The sequence below is a fragment of the Salmo salar genome, unplaced genomic scaffold (assembly GCF_965601325.2).
Source record: "Salmo salar unplaced genomic scaffold, fSalSal1 ptg000136l, whole genome shotgun sequence".
Classification (NCBI taxonomy): Eukaryota; Metazoa; Chordata; class Actinopteri; order Salmoniformes; family Salmonidae; genus Salmo; species Salmo salar.
Genome location: NW_027675321.1, coordinates 1,168,237 through 1,186,287, shown reverse-complemented (window position 1 = coordinate 1,186,287; position 18,051 = coordinate 1,168,237). Strand labels below are relative to the sequence as shown.

Here is an 18,051-nt window from a genome sequence, read left to right as displayed (position 1 = left end):
AGAGTGGAGGGGGTGGCAGGTAGTCTAGTGGTTAGAGTGGAGGGGTGGCAGGTAGTCTAGTGGTTAGAGTGTTGGGGGTGGCAGGTAGTCTAGTGGTTACAGTGGAGGGGTGGCAGGTAGTCTAGTGGTTAGAGTGGAGGGGTGGCAGGTAGTCTAGTGGTTAGAGTGGAGGGGTGGCAGGTAGTCTAGTGGTTAGAGTGGAGGGGGTGGCAGGTAGCCTAGTGGTTAGAGTGGAGGGGGTGGCTGGTAGCCTAGTGGTTAGAGTGGAGGGGGTGGCAGGTAGTCTAGTGGTTAGAGTGGAGGGACAGCAGGTAGCCTAGTGGTTAGAGTGGAGGGGTGGCAGGTAGCCTAGTGGTTAGAGTGGAGGGGTGGCAGGTAGCCTAGTTGTTAGAGTGGAGGGGCTGCAGGTAGCCTAGTGGTTAGAGTGGAGGGGTGGCAGGTAGCCTAGTGGTTAGAGTGGAGGGGTGGCAGGTAGCCTAGTGGTTAGAGTGTTGGGCCAGTAACTGAAAGGTTGCTAGATTGAATCCCCAAGCAGACAAGGTAAAAATATGTTGTTATGCCCCTGAACAAGGCAGTTAACCCACTGTTCCTAGGCCGTCATTGTAAATAAGAATTTGTTCTTAACTGACTTGCCTTGTTAAATAAAGGTACAATTATTATTTTTTACATCAACAGAGCATGTGATTCTGCAGAGAGTAGACATCATCTGTAACAAACATGCAGAGAACACTATAAACAAGGTTAATGTCACATGACCAGAAAAAATAAATAGATTAGATCCTGCAACCATGGAGAGGTAAATACTTGTCTATTTATGGAAAAATGCCCTGATTAACTCCTTAGTCTTATCTCGGTTTATGCCCCTGCTACTCCTGATGATTTGTTTTTCAAATCCAATGAGCAAAAAATATTTTCTTTATCTGGGATGCTAAACCAGACAAAATAAAGCGTGACTATCTATATAATGAATATGATTTGGGTGGGTCGAGATGATTAAATATAAAAGCACTAAACCTCTCTCTAAAAGCTTCACTTATTCAACAGTTTTACTTGAACCCTAAATGGTTCTCCAGTAGATTACTAAGAAAAGCTCATCCATTGTTTAAAAATGGCCTTTTTGCCTTTTTGCAGATTGCCATGTCTCATTTTAGATGAATTGAGAATTATACTTTTTTCAAAGTATCTCTTTTTCAAACGAGCATTACAGAGCTGGATACAATTTCAATGTCATCACCCCTGAAAAGATAAAACAAATATTATGGCTGAACTCAAATGTGCTGGTTGATAAAATACTTGTATTTATGGGAAAGATGTTTGAAAAGGGTATTCTGTTTTTAAATTATATTGTAAATTGGAATGGTAGAGTTATGTCCTTCATAGAGTTATCAGAATTGTTTGGGAAGGTCTGTTCAATCCAAGATTACAACCAATTGATTACAGCATTACCCCCAAAAATGGAGGAGGCGGGTGCCAGTGGGAGGATGTAGGGAACTGGTCTGTCTGACCAATATAAAGGATCAAAACTGGCGGAGGAATAAAAATAGCATAAATAGGAAAGTATACCAGTTTCATTTGAGGACCAGGATGTTGTGCCATACAGATTGCAAAATAGTTGGGAAGAGATTTTTGATGTACCGATTCCATGGTACAAGGTGTAGGAGTTGATATATAAAACGACGCAAGATTCAAGACTTCATGGTTTGAGCTGAAATTATTATTTAGAATTCTTGCTACCAACAAAATGTTGAATATTTGGGGCATATCATCAAATCAATCATCAAAGCTCTGCAGATTTTGTTGTGAGACTACATATTCAATAGACCATTTATTTTGGTATTGCCCTCAGGTAGCCTGTTTCTGGTCTCAGGTTCCGGAATGGCTGAAAATGTACAGCATTGATCTAAAATTGAGCCTAGAAATAGTACTGTTAGGAGATCTGGAGAGACCGGGTCAGTCAATTACTAATACTCCTCGTAAAAGTATTTATCTTCAATACGCATTCTGTAGATTATATTCGATAGAAATGGTATGTTTGTAACGGCTGTCTGAAGTAGTAGACCAAGGTGCAGCATCCCTGTAACGGCTGTCTGAAGTAGTAGACCAAGGTGCAGCGTGGAATTTGTTCATCTTTTATTTTAGATGAAAAAGGCACTTCACAAAGAAAAACAGACGACAGCCAACCAGTCCTGTCAGGTATCCTAACACACTAAACAGAAAACATCTACCCACAAAACCCAAAGGAAAAACATGCTGCCTAAGTATGACTCCCAATCAGCAACAACGATGTACAGCTGTTCCTGATTGGGAGCCATACCCGGCCGAAACAAAGCAATCCCCCAACATAGAAATACAGACATAGAATGCCCACCCAAATCACAGCCTGACCAAACCTAAATAGAGACATAAAAAGGCTCTCTCAGGTCAGGGCGTGACAATGTTAAACATCACATCATCATTGAAAGATATATGTTGCGTAGAAATCCGAAGAGGCTGGCCTGCAGAGATAGGTGGGATGGGCTGAGGGAAGCTGAGACAAATGAGAGTGGAGTTGCAGGGTACCGGGATAGAATGACGGTCAAAGATAAAAGTATAAAAAATAAAGTCAAAATAAACATAACAAAAAGCCAGTTTGAATGACACTGAGGGGCAGTGTTGTTACAGCTAATGTTGGTTTGTCTGAGGCTGATGCCGTGCAGGTGTTTGTACACATGTATATATACACACTCTCATTCAAATGCACACATGTGCACAAACACAGACACACACACACACATGTAAATAGTGCCATACATGCACAACATATTCAGTTTGACTGCTGTTGTGATTGTTGTTGTCCTGGATGTCTTTTGTTTTTTGCCTGGTGGTTTTCTGTTTTCCTTTGTCTTTCTATTTTTTCTCTTTTGTTCATTTTGTTGGTTGTTGGTGAATGAGGGGGTGGAGATCTTGGGGTGGGGAATGGAATATATATATATATATAGTATTTTATTTTTCTTTGGGGGGGCTGTGGGTGGGTCTTGGATGGTTGAGGGGCAGCTCTTGGGGAACTGTGGGGGGGGGGATCTTGGAGGGCTGGTGGCCTGGCGGTTGGGAGCTTGGGCCAGTTGCTAATGGATGGCTGGTTCGGGTCCCCGTTTTTGACCCTGTGGGAGATCTGTCAACGTGCCTCTGTGTGTCGCTCTGGATGGGAGTCTGTTAGATGACCAATATGATGTAGTTGTTGAGCTGCTTCACTGCAAGTATATTGTGTTAAAAAAAAAACTCTATATACTTATGAATATAATTAAAGGTTTAAAAGAATACTGGATCCAATGCAATTCAGGCCTGCTTCTCCACAAAGTCTTCAGACTTTGTTCCTCTGCTGTGTTGATCCTGAAAATCCCACACAGCTGATCTCCACTTCTCCCTGAGCTTTGAAGGCAGCTTGGAGACAATGGTTCTGAGAAGGTCTGGATTATCTCCTCCATGTGCTTAATGTCCTGCACTGGTTAGAGCATTGGGCCAGTAACCGAAAGGTTGGTGGATTGAATCCCCGAGCTGACAAGGTAAACATCTGTCATTCTGCCCCTGAACAAGGCAGTTAACCCACTGTTCCTAGGCCGTCATTGTAAATAAGAATTTGGTATTTTAACTGACTTGCCTAGTTCACTGACTTGTCTAGTTTAAATAAAGGTTCAATAAAAAAAATGCTTAGACCTGTCAATTTGATTGATCTGAGTTAACTTATAGCTAGATACCTCAAGATGACAAATGTATAGCTAGCAACTTCTAGATGACCAACTACCTAGAGGGTTAATGGTTTTTGAAAAATGGTTGTTCATAGCTAAATCCTTCCAGTCATGTAATAGAAGCGAACTGGTGCCTTCCTTGAATAGTGAATTTCTGACCCCTACGAATGTTGTGCTTCTTGTCGAGATCATTGGTGCCTTCATAGTACTTTGCCTGGTTGGAAAGATAAAATAACATCTCCTCAAGAGATTCCATTTAAGTGCAAGCTAACGTTACATACAAAATGAAAGCTACAAAAACAATTAGCTAGCTAGCTAACGTTGGCTAAACATAACTGTCTGGCTAGCTGACTAGGCAGGCTGATGTAAGCCTTCTAAAATATTGTTAAATAGGAATAAATAATTTAAGCTGTTTTTGGATTTAGATTGCTAGCTAACGTTACTTACATTGAGTTGATTAGATTCGAATCTGGCTGTTTTCCTGCCTTTTGTTATAACTAGCAAAGTGCAAAGAAGTCTTCATTCAGGTTGGGCGTGAGTTTCTGCTTGAATTTGGTTAAAAGGACAGTGAATTTGTTCAACCTTTGAGAACTTGCTACCAAGCTCGTGTGTATCAGACACACATTGTGTTTTCTCTTAGAGACTATTCTGAACTGAAGACATGTGTTACCACATTGTTTAAGCCTATTGGTGATAGTCATATACTCTGTGTAATTCTGTAATGTATAATGTATTTAATGTACAGTACACTGTAATTGTTTGAGTGTCAATTCTTTCATCCAATTAGTTAAATAGAGTAACTGCATTCCTCATTTTACAGAGTAATTATTTGATTGACCAAATGCTTATAATTTAGAAGGTCTATTGGTAGTTGTTATGTACACTATACAGTACACATACTGTAGCATATTATTGGATGCCACCTTGACATCTCTGATCTGCTTGCCTCCATTAATGAATGCTAGAACATTGGTTGCCAGGATTAGCTCTTTGTATCTAGTCTCTTAATAATTGCATAACGGTGCAAGTCATAAATATTCATTATATTCATACTTAGTCGGTGATGCAATGATTCGCTGTCTTGCTAGATTCACCAGAGGGCCTGTTGTATTTATTTTTACAGAAAACCACGGCAATATAGGTCTACTCTCAGGAAAAAAGGTGCTATCTAGAACCTAAAAGGATTCTTCCGCTGTCCCCATAGAAGAACCCTTTTTGTTTTCATGTTGTGTTGTCATGTGTTGCTGCCTTGCTATGTTATTGTCTTAGGTCTCTCTTTATGTAGTGTTGTGTTGTCTCTCTTTTTGTGAAGTGTGTTTTGTCCTATATTTATATTGTATTTATTTTATTTTTTAAATCCCAGGCCCCCGTCCCCACAGGAGCCTTTTGCCTTTTGGTAGGCTGTCATTGTAAATAACACTTTGTTCTTAACTGACTTGCGTAGTTAAATAAAGGTTAAATAATAAATAATACAAATTAAAATTGGATCAAGGAGATCTTGGTAGTTATTTTCATCATCTGAGGCAGACACTTGAAAATTGCAACCCTGGCGTTGTAAACACCATGCTGGCGTTGTAAACACCATGCTCTACCAACTGAGCCACGGGGAAGGCCAGTATGTATAACCCACCATGCTGGCGTTGTAAACACCATGCTCTACCAACTGAGCCACGGGGAAGGCCAGTATGTATAACACACCATGCTGGCGTTGTAAACACCATGCTCTACCAACTGAGCCACGGGGAAGGCCAGTATGTATAACACACCATGCTGGTGTTGTAAACACCATGCTCTACCAACTGAGGCACGGGGAAGGCCAGTATATATAACACACCATGCTGGCGTTGTAAACACCATGCTCTACCAACTGAGCCACGGGGAAGGCCAGTATGTATAACACACCATGCTGGCGTTGTAAACACCATGCTCTACCAACTGAGCCACGGGGAAGGCCAGTATAACACACCATGCTGGTGTTGTAAACACCATGCTCTACCAACTGAGCCACAGGGAAAGCCAGTATAACACACCATGCTGGTGTTGTAAACACCATGCTCTACCAACTGAGCCACGGGGAAGGCCAGTATGTATAACACACCATGCTGGCGTTGTAAACACCATGCTCTACCAACTGAGCCACGGGGAAGACCAGTATATATAACACACCATGCTGGTGTTGTACACCATGCTCTACCAACTGAGCCACAGGGAAAGCCAGTATAACACACCATGCTGGTGTTGTAAACACCATGCTCTACCAACTGAGCCACGGGGAAGGCCAGTATGTATAACACACCATGCTGGCGTTGTAAACACCATGCTCTACCAACTGAGCCACGGGGAAGGCCAGTATGTATAACACACCATGCTGGTGTTGTAAACACCATGCTCTACCAACTGAGCCACGGGGAAGGCCAGTATGTATAACACACCATGCTGGTGTTGTAAACACCATGCTCTACCAACTGAGGCACGGGGAAGGCCAGTATATATAACACACCATGCTGGCGTTGTAAACACCATGCTCTACCAACTGAGCCACGGGGAAGGCCAGTATGTATAACACACCATGCTGGCGTTGTAAACACCATGCTCTACCAACTGAGCCACGGGGAAGGCCAGTATAACACACCATGCTGGTGTTGTAAACACCATGCTCTACCAACTGAGCCACAGGGAAAGCCAGTATAACACACCATGCTGGTGTTGTAAACACCATGCTCTACCAACTGAGCCACGGGGAAGGCCAGTATGTATAACACACCATGCTGGTGTTGTAAACACCATGCTCTACCAACTGAGGCACGGGGAAGGCCAGTATATATAACACACCATGCTGGCGTTGTAAACACCATGCTCTACCAACTGAGCCACGGGGAAGGCCAGTATGTATAACACACCATGCTGGCGTTGTAAACACCATGCTCTACCAACTGAGCCACGGGGAAGGCCAGTATAACACACCATGCTGGTGTTGTAAACACCATGCTCTACCAACTGAGCCACAGGGAAAGCCAGTATAACACACCATGCTGGTGTTGTAAACACCATGCTCTACCAACTGAGCCACGGGGAAGGCCAGTATGTATAACACACCATGCTGGCGTTGTAAACACCATGCTCTACCAACTGAGCCACGGGGAAGGCCAGTATATATAACACACCATGCTGGCGTTGTAAACACCATGCTCTACCAACTGAGCCACGGGGAAGGCCAGTATGTATAACACACCATGCTGGTGTTGTAAACACCATGCTCTACCAACTGAGCCACGGGGAAGGCCAGTATGTATAACACACCATGCTGGTGTTGTAAACACCATGCTCTACCAACTGAGCCACGGGGAAGGCCAGTATGTATAACACACCATGCTGGCGTTGTAAACACCATGCTCTACCAACTGAGCCACGGGGAAGGGCCAGTATGTATAACACACCATGCTGGCGTTGTAAACACCATGCTCTACCAACTGAGCCACGGGGAAGGCCAGTATGTATAACACACCATGCTGGCGTTGTAAACACCATGCTCTACCAACTGAGCCACGGGGAAGGCCAGTATGTATAACACACCATGCTGGTGTTGTAAACACCATGCTCTACCAACTGAGCCATGGGGAAGGCCAGTATGTATAACACACCATGCTGGCGTTGTAAACACCATGCTCTACCAACTGAGCCACGGGGAAGGCCAGTATGTATAACACACCATGCTGGCGTTGTAAACACCATGCTCTACCAACTGAGCCACAGGGAAGGCCAGTATATATAACACACCATGCTGGTGTTGTAAACACCATGCTCTACCAACTGAGCCATGGGGAAGGGCCAGTATGTATAACACACCATGCTGGTGTTGTAAACACCATGCTCTACCAACTGAGCCACGGGGAAGGGCCAGTATGTATAACACACCATGCTGGTGTTGTAAACACCATGCTCTACCAACTGAGCCACGGGGAAGGCCAGTATGTATAACACACCATGCTGGCGTTGTAAACACCATGCTCTACCAACTGAGCCATGGGGAAGGGCCAGTATGTATAACACACCATGCTGGCGTTGTAAACACCATGCTCTACCAACTGAGCCATGGGGAAGGGCCAGTATGTATAACACACCATGCTGGCGTTGTAAACACCATGCTCTACCAACTGAGCCATGGGGAAGGGCCAGTATGTATAACACACCATGCTGGTGTTGTAAACACCATGCTCTACCAACTGAGCCACGGGGAAGGCCAGTATGTATAACACACCATGCTGGTGTTGTAAACACCATGCTCTACCAACTGAGCCACGGGGAAGGGCCAGTATGTATAACACACCATGCTGGTGTTGTAAACACCATGCTCTACCAACTGAGCCACGGGGAAGGCCAGTATGTATAACACACCATGCTGGCGTTGTAAACACCATGCTCTACCAACTGAGCCACGGGGAAGGCCAGTATGTATAACACACCATGCTGGCGTTGTAAACACCATGCTCTACCAACTGAGCCACGGGGAAGGCCAGTATAACACACCATGCTGGTGTTGTAAACACCATGCTCTACCAACTGAGCCATGGGGAAGGCCAGTATGTATAACACACCATGCTGGCGTTGTAAACACCATGCTCTACCAACTGAGCCACGGGGAAGGCCAGTATGTATAACACACCATGCTGGTGTTGTAAACACCATGCTCTACCAACTGAGCCACGGGGAAGGCCAGTATAACACACCATGCTGGTGTTGTAAACACCATGCTCTACCAACTGAGCCACAGGTAAGGCCAGTATGTATAACACACCATGCTGGCGTTGTAAACACCATGCTCTACCAACTGAGCCACGGGGAAGGCCAGTATGTATAACACACCATGCTGGCGTTGTAAACACCATGCTCTACCAACTGAGCCACGGGGAAGGCCAGTATAACACACCATGCTGGTGTTGTAAACACCATGCTCTACCAACTGAGCCACGGGGAAGGCCAGTATGTATAACACACCATGCTGGTGTTGTAAACACCATGCTCTACCAACTGAGCCACGGGGAAGGCCAGTATGTATAACACACCATGCTGGCGTTGTAAACACCATGCTCTACCAACTGAGCCACGGGGAAGGCCAGTATGTATAACCCACCATGCTGGTGTTGTAAACACCATGCTCTACCAACTGAGCCACGGGGAAGGCCAGTATGTATAACACACCATGCTGGTGTTGTAAACACCATGCTCTACCAACTGAGCCACGGGGAAGGCCAGTATAACACACCATGCTGGTGTTGTAAACACCATGCTCTACCAACTGAGCCACGGGGAAGGCCAGTATGTATAACACACCATGCTGGTGTTGTAAACACCATGCTCTACCAACTGAGCCACGGGGAAGGCCAGTATGTATAACACACCATGCTGGCGTTGTAAACACCATGCTCTACCAACTGAGCCACGGGGAAGGCCAGTATGTATAACCCACCATGCTGGTGTTGTAAACACCATGCTCTACCAACTGAGCCACGGGGAAGGCCAGTATGTATAACACACCATGCTGGTGTTGTAAACACCATGCTCTACCAACTGAGCCACGGGGAAGGCCAGTATGTATAACACACCATGCTGGTGTTGTAAACACCATGCTCTACCAACTGAGCCACGGGGAAGGCCAGTATGTATAACACACCATGCTGGTGTTGTAAACACCATGCTCTACCAACTGAGCCACGGGGAAGGCCAGTATGTATAACACACCATGCTGGCGTTGTAAACACCATGCTCTACCAACTGAGCCATGGGGAAGGCGATGTGTTTGTTCAGTTTTTTTTACTTTAGTGAGCGAGTGCGTGCTGTGGGAAAATGTGACACAACTATAATTTGATCAGGAATTGAAATGTTAATTAGATCTTGAGGTAGAGGAAATGTGAATACTGCCTATGTAAGAGAGCTTTTGGGGAAAGAAATTGCATGGCGACAGTCTGGGGTTGAGAGGAGAGTAGGTGTTGTTGGAACAGGAAATAAGCAGCATCCTGTTTATCAGCAGTTAGGGGAATACTGAGGAAATGTGTTTTGTATACTTAGAAAAACAGTGAATGTTGGAAAAGGAACAGTATTTTCTACCCAGATAACTAATATCTGCACACTTAAAATACATCAAATAGAATATAAAAAAGTGCACTAGCCAAACAATGAGCCATCTGGAACTCTGTACTGTTGGGGCCTTTGTAGAGATTGTTTGCTTACAGTCCTACTGTGCTCTGAGACTAAGATAAACATCTGGCAGGATGGGAGGGGTTCTCTTTCCTTTTCATTCTCACTCTAGGATAGTGGTTCTCATTCTCTTTCATTCTCTTTCATTCTGTTTCATTTTCATTCACTGTCTGTCTGTCTGTCTGTCTGTCTGTCTGTCTGTCTGTCTCTCTGTCTCTCTCTCTCTCTCTCTCTCTCTCTCTCTCTCTCTCTCTCTCTCTCTCTCTCTCTCTCTCTCTCTCTCTCTCTCTCTCTCTCTCTCTCTCTCTACCTCTCTCTCTCTCTCTCTCTCTCTCTCTCTCTCTCTCTCTCTCTCTCTCACACAATAACATTTATTTTTATTGAACCTTTATTTAACTAGGCAAGTCAGTTAAGAACAAATTCTAATTTACAATAACAACCTACACCAGCCAAACTCGGACGACATGACTGTGACGCCGCAGTAAATGTCTATTACCAGAAAGATAAGGATCTTCTTTCAATAATTACAATATATTATGTTTGTTTTGGATTAACTTCTGAAATAAATCTTTCTTGAACCAAATATTTAGGTGCTACTGATGTGGTGGAACAGAAAGTCAAGTGTTATTGACAATTTATCAAACTCGAATGGATTTGAAATACATAAAATAGTAAAATATATTTCTAACTGTTTTCTAGGTAACAGCAATTGTCTTTAATTTGGTAAGGTTCAGTACACCTTTGGCGTTTTAGACATTTGGACTTCTGAAGAATACAAAAATATGTTTTCATGAGTTCACTCATGTTCTGTAGATTGAGACTTGAGAGAAAGAGATGGGGAGCAATTGCTCCAAAGGGAGGAGAGAGGAGAGGGACATTACCGCTTTCTCCAAAAAGAGAAGTTTGTCTTTGGGAAGAAAAAAGGAGTACACTGAAGGGAGGAAAGCAGAGGGCAACAGTGGAGAAACGCTCTTTCAACAAAGGTGAGACCAATTTCCCTGAAATGGTTCAAGTCAGTATTGCCTTGTGTTGTAGTACCAGGTTGAGGACATAGAGGCCAGTGTTACCTCTATCTCTCATTGTCTCTCCTAGTCTTCCTGGCCTACAATCCCCAGTCTCCCCAGCCTACAATCCCCAGCCTACAATCCCCAGTCTCCCCAGCCTACAATCCCCAGTCTCCCCAGCCTACAATCCCCAGTCTCCCCAGTCTACAATCCCCAGTCCCCCCAGACCGACAATCCCCAGTCTTCCCAGCCTACAATCCCCAGTCTTCCCTCACAGCTGAGGGTGGAAGCAGTCTATGTGCCCCAGTGATCAGCAATAAGGAAGTAGGAGGTAACATCAACATCACTCAGAACAACACTCAGAACAACGGTAAAAACATAACTCTTCCACTTTCTTTACATGCTGTGAGGAAAAGGTTTCCTCTGACACATTATTATATTCATACTTTATTCAATCAAGTCACCTTCAGAACTGTAGGAGAATATAATATATTTTCCTATTTTGTTCAATTTCTAGATGACTCCTCCCAGGTTGCACAATGCAGTGCCACGCTAAAAGGGTAAGTTGTCAAACGTTTGACTTTGTGCGCGTGTGATGTGTTGTGGGTGTAAATGAATAGTGTTTTTGGTTAAACCATGTCTCTTTTTCCACAGTGAGTTGCGTGGTGGTCTGTCTCCAGTATCCAGAGAGACCCAGAGCGCATCAAGGAACACACACTACCACCACAATATGAAGAGAAAGACAACACAAAGAAGACACAATACATAATGAATGATAAATACATCTGCTTAATGCATTATTATGATGCATGACATAGGAGCTAACAGGTTATTTTGCATTGCGTATTATGCAGATGAATGCACATATAATGCATTATGAAGAGGGTATTCATAGGAGGTGTTACCATAGGAGGTGTTACCATAGGAGGTGTTACCATAGCCATAGGAGGTGTTACCATAGGAGGTGTTACCATAGGAGGTGTTATCATAGGAGGTGTTACCATAGGAGGTGTTACCATAGCCATAGGAGGTGTTACCATAGGAGATGTTACCATAGGAGGTGTTACCATAGGAGATGTTACCATAGGAGGTGTTACCATAGCCATATGAGGTGTTACCATAGGAGGTGTTACCATAGGAGGTGTTACCACAGGAGGTGTTACCATAGGAGGTGTTACCATAGGAGGTGTTACCATAGCCATAGGAGGTGTTACCATAGGAGGTGTTACCATAGGAGGTGTTACCATAGCCATATGAGTTGTTACCATAGGAGGTGTTACCATAGCCATAGGTGGTGTTACCATAGGAGGTGTTACCATAGGAGGTGTTACCATAGGAGGTGTTACCATAGCCATAGGAGGTGTTACCATAGGAGGTGTTACCATAGCCATAGGTGGTGTTACCATAGGAGGTGTTACCATAGCCATAGGAGGTGTTACCATAGGAGGTGTTACCGTAGCCATAGGAGGTGTTACCATAGGAGGTGTTACCATAGGAGGTGTTACCATAGCCATAGGAGGTGTTACCATAGGAGGTGTTACCATAGCCATAGGAGGTGTTACCATAGGAGGTGTTACCATAGCCATAGGAGGTGTTACCATAGGAGGTGTTACCATAGGAGGTGTTACCATAGGAGGTGTTACCATAGCCATAGGAGGTGTTACCATAGCCATAGGAGGTGTTGCCATAGGTGGTGTTACCATTGGAGGTGTTACCATAGGAGGTGTTACCATAGGAGGTGTTACCATAGCCATAGGAGGTGTTACCATAGGTGTTGTTACCATAGGAGGTGTTACCATAGCCATAGGAGGTGTTACCATAGGAGGTGTTACCATAGGAGGTGTTACCATAGCCATAGGAGGTGTTACCATAGGAGGTGTTACCATAGGAGGTGTTACCATAGGAGGTGTTACCATAGGAGGTGTTACCATAGGAGGTGTTACTATAGGGTGTGTTACCATAGGAGGTGTTACCATAGGAGGTGTTACTATAGGATGTGTTACCATAGGAGGTGTTACTATAGGATGTGTTACTATAGGATGTGTTACTATAGGAGGTGTTACAATAGGAGGTGTTACCATAGCAGATGTTACTATAGGAGGTGTTACCATTGGAGGTTTTACCATACGCATACGACACACAATTAACCTCTAGACGGTCGCCTAGGATAGGGGGCGCCACAGCGCATTTTGAAAAAAATTAGTGCCCATTTTCAACGACCTACTACTCAAACTCAGAAGCTAGGATATGCATATAATTAATACTTGTGGATAGAAAACACCCTAAAGTTTCTAAAACTGTTTGAATGGTGTCTGTGAGTATAACAGAACTCATATGGCAGTCAAAACCCCGAGACAGATCGAAACAGGAAGTGGAATTCTGAATTGCGAACTCAACTTCATCACGTTGCCTATTAATCACACCGTGAGCTATGGTTCATTGAGCACTTCCTATTGCTTCCAATAGATGTCCCCAGTCTTTACAAAGTGATTTGAGTCTCCTACTGTGAAAACTGACAGAATGACACGCTGTGGAACATGGTCACACGGAGAGGGCCATCACCATTATGACGCCGGCGCCCCTGGTTACCCTCCCCTTTCGAAACGTTTTGAAACACAATGCAATCGTCCCCCTCGAATCTTATTGGAGCTCTCGTTGAAAAAGGCCCTAGAGATTTATGTTATACAACGTTTGACATGTTTGAACGAACCTAAATAAGAAAAAAATGCATTTTTTTGAAAGAGTAGCCCCGCGCACGTCGGAACTTTTGGTGCAGCTTTCAGAACACGCTAACAACAACAAGCTAATGGAACATAAAGGATGACATTTTTAGAACGAAAATACATTTGTTGTGGACCTGGGATTCCTGGAAGTGCCTAAGGATGAAGATAATCAAAGATAAGGGATTATTGACAATAGTATACAAGACTAGATTTGATATGCGATTGTTCCAAGATGGCGCTGACCTGTATTGCTAGCCTATTGTTCTGAGTATCGCATCCCCTTTTATCGCAAAGTGTGATTACCCAGTAAAGTTATTTTTAAATCTGGCATTACAGGTGCTTTCAAGAGATATTCATCTATAAATCTTAGAATGACAATATTACATTTTAAAAATGTTTTCGAATAGTAATTTAGTAAATTGTAGCGCTGTTTCATCGGATGCATTTGAGGGAAAATAGTTAGTCAACGTTACGCACCGATGTAAAATGCTGTTTTTATATATAAATATGAACTTTATCGAACAAAATAATGCATGTAATGGTAATGCATGTATTGTGTAACATGATGTCCTAGGTGTGTCATCTGATGAAGATTGTCAAAGGTTAGTGCTGCATTTAGCTGTTTTTTGGTTATTTGTAATGCATGTGGTTGGTCGGAAAATGGCTATGTGGCTACTTTTACGATATACTCCTCTAACATAATCTAATGTTTTGCTTTTGCTGTAAAGCCTTTTTGAAATCGGACAACGTGGTTCGATTCAGGAGAGGTGTATAAACGATATAATTTTTTAAAAAAATTGAAAAAAAAAATTATTACATTTTGTTATGCTAATGGCGATAGGATTTTTCGCAGGATGTCCGTCCCGCATACGGGACATTCCAAGATAGCAGTTAGTTCAGTTTGATCTTATTAAAGACAGCTGTATCATTTTTTTATTCATTTTGACATATTGTTTGGGACCACTTTTTTTGCTCTGTTTGAAGGCTTCTTCTCAGGAAGAGAATCCCTTAGCCTTTCGACTAATTTTGGGTTAGTTGGACTAATTTTGGGTTAGTTCTCTCAAGAAGAACAAACCCATCTCAACATGACAGAAAGTAAGACAGGAGAACCTATTTCAACATGACAGAAAGTAAGACAGGAGTCCCTGACCTTATCTTCTCTCAAGAAGATGTCTGGTAGGCAGGGCTGGGCGATATGGACCAAAAGTCATATCCTGATATATTTAGGCTGAATATCGATATAAGATATATATCCTGATATTTTTTCTGCAAAGTGAGAGCAAATGTTCAGTCAAAGTCAAAGCCAGATATGACATGTCTCAAGTAGTTTTATTGAAAGCGGCTATTTCAGTGAACAGTTGAAAAATCAAATGAATAAATAATAAACAGGGCTCTTCACCTGGTTCAGATTAAATGCTCAGCTGTTCAAATAACAATAACATGTAAACATAAACACTGTAGAACAACAGGACGACCTTTTTGAAATCAAAGCTTCATAAGGTGCACATTTAAATAAATACAAATATCTTAAACAAAAATAGCCTATAAAATAAAATAGGCCTATTTTTTTCTGAAATAAATATTATATATATTTATGAGAAAAGTCAACTTTTTTTTTAGTTTGACAACTTTAAATGGCTTATTAAAATCAAATTACAGATTTCTTCTCCTTTCTAACAAATCCACAGATGCAAATAACAAACATTACAAAATAATAAAATATGACAAACCCTAGTAAGTAAGTAAAGTTTGATTACCTTTGCTGTTCTTCGTCAGAATGCACTCCCAGGACTGCTACTTCAATAACAAATGTTGGTTTGGTTCAAAATAATCCATAGTTATATCCAAACAGTGGCGTTTTGTTCGTGCGTTCAAGACACTATCCGAATGGTAAATAAGGGTCACGCGCCCGGCGCATTTCGTGACAAAAGATTTCTAAATATTCCATTACCGTACTTCAAAGCATGTCAACCTCTGTTTAAAATCAATGTTTATGCCATTTTTCTCGTAAAAAAGCGATAATATTCCGACCGGGAAAGCGTGTGTACGTACAAAGAGAGAGAAAATAAAAGCATGGGATCCCCTCGTGCACGAGCCTGAGTCTCATAGTACTGTTACCGGCCACTATCCAAATGCGCTACTGTTTTTCAGCCAGAGCCTGCAAAGCCACGATTCAGCTTTTTGCCGCCTTCTGAGATCCCATGGGAGCCGTAGGAAGTGTCACGTAACAGCAGAGATCCTTTGTTTTGAATAGAGATGACAAAGAAGGCCAAGAAATGGTCAGACAGGGTACTTCCTGTACAGAATCTTCTCAGGTTTTGGCCTGCCAAATGAGTTCTGTTATACTCACAGTCACCATTCAAACCGTTTTAGAAACTTGAGTGTTTTCTATCCAAAGCTAATAATTATATGCATATTCTAGTTTCTGGGCAGGAGTAATAATCAGATTAAATCGGGTACGTTTTTTTATCCGGCCGTGAAAATACTGCCCCCTAGCCGTAACAGGTTAACTCAATTTCTTATCTGAACAGCCTCAACCAGTTGCACAAGAAACAGACTATCAACTCAATAAACATTTTCCCCCTCTTTTTTTACTTTGATAAACAGTAATGCTGTCTTGAGGTAGACATTAGAAGACAAGCGTGTCCTCCTTCGTTTAAAGATTTTGTGCGAGAAACACCAGCCTGTCAACGGCATCCGGCTTCAGAGATGCTCTGTGGCAGGTCACGATATTGCCACTGCAGCTGAAAACCCTTTCGGAGGGTGAACTGGTAGCTGGTACCTAGAGATACTTTTTTTGCCAGGTGGCTCAGAGCTGGAAAGACAACTTCATGATCCTTCCACCACTTGAGGGGATCAGTGTCACTCTCCACACTTGCTGACTGCAAGTAACTTGACAGTTCATTTTCAATAGCCTCCCTCTTGGTTGGTGGCGCAGTGGTGGTGGCTGTGCGCTGCTTGAAGAAGCTTGCCAGTGTCTTAGCTTTTGGTGCCACTGCTGCTTCTCCATCTGCAGGCTCAGGCACAGTTGGCACACGTAGGTAAGGCGGTTGACAGCTGCTCTGATCAGCCAGTAGCGTCTCCACCTCCAAGACAGCTCTGTGCTTCAATGCATCAACTTTTTCACTTGGGATATAGGTGGCCCTGAAGCGTGGATCCACAAATGAAGCCATCTCCAATAGGTCAGTAGTGGCTGGGTCAGAATACTTGCGGTTGAGGTACTCAACAATGCCGGTCTTGATCGATTTGCAAAGCTCGCTATCACCCTCTTCACATGCCAGGAGACTTTCGTTAAAAAGGTGCAGCACAGGTTTTACATATGATAGAGTGACGTACTCCTCACCTGACAAAGCATCGGTAAAGTCCTGGAGAGGTTTCAGGACCTTTTGGACTGCTTCTAGGACCTCTAAGTCCTGCCAGGTAGGGACAAGGTGCCTGGTCTTTTTGTCATTAGACAGGACTTTGGCCAGTGCTCCTTCCTGCTCCAGGACTCTATCATCTGCTGCCTTGATCCCCAGCGTGTGGCAGACTCGGTTATGAGTTGGTGACTTGGCAGACCCAGCTGAATCTGGACTTCAGCAAGATGTCTCCTTTTCTTCCAGCTCTACCAAAAACAGCTTACAATTCTCTTGCACAGAGAAATGGCCCGGGTGACGCGCTTGTCATTCATGCCATGTCCTGTCAGAATCATAAAAAACTATTAAACAAATGTGCTTATGCGAGAAAATTTGACTCTGTTTTCACTTTAACACACTCATACAACTAAGTGCTTTCCAAAATCAAGCTTTAGAAATATTCTACATTAATATTTTCTTGTTTCATAGTTTATTTTTTTTAATCAACGCCAGTCCTAATCATAAATATCAAATATTATATTCATTTATTTAGTGAATTTTAATCCTGTAAGTGATTTTTATGTATTATTATTTTTGTATAATTTATAAATGATGACTATACTGTATGTACATTTACTGATGTTTCGTTCTTGTTGTTGTTCTTAGTATTTATGCTTAGTATTTAATGCTACTTCATATTTCTACTCCACTAAAAACTCCACAATGTTTAGGCCTACCTACGTGTCAACATTAGTTTCTAGTTACTTTGCAGTTGGCTCTTCAATCCAGAGAAAAAACTATAGTCTATCATAATAACTAAATATGTTACCTTGATGATATCAACAGGCTAACCAGCATTTTAAAGTCATAATTACCTCACCTTTACCAGCTGTAACATTAAAGTGGTAAACACATCAATGCATCACTAATTCTTATCCAATAACCTAATAAATATGGTTCTGAAATCTACCATCCTGTATTGTAAGTGATTTTACTTTTAGCACTTTATGTTTTGTGTTTTATTAATCCATTTTTTGGCCAAGACAGCAGCATAAAACAAAACAAGTTG

At 42.7% G+C, this 18,051-nt stretch overlaps 1 long non-coding RNA gene across 1 annotated transcript; it reads left to right on the top strand.

Moving 5' to 3' along the window:
• Positions 1–10,726: 10,726 nt before the first annotated feature.
• LOC145866923 (uncharacterized) lies at positions 10,727–12,719 on the top strand. Its single transcript, XR_014383160.1, has 3 exons — positions 10,727–11,294; positions 11,442–11,484; positions 11,579–12,719. It is a non-coding gene; the product is annotated as an uncharacterized LOC145866923 (long non-coding RNA).
• Positions 12,720–18,051: the final 5,332 nt, after the last annotated feature.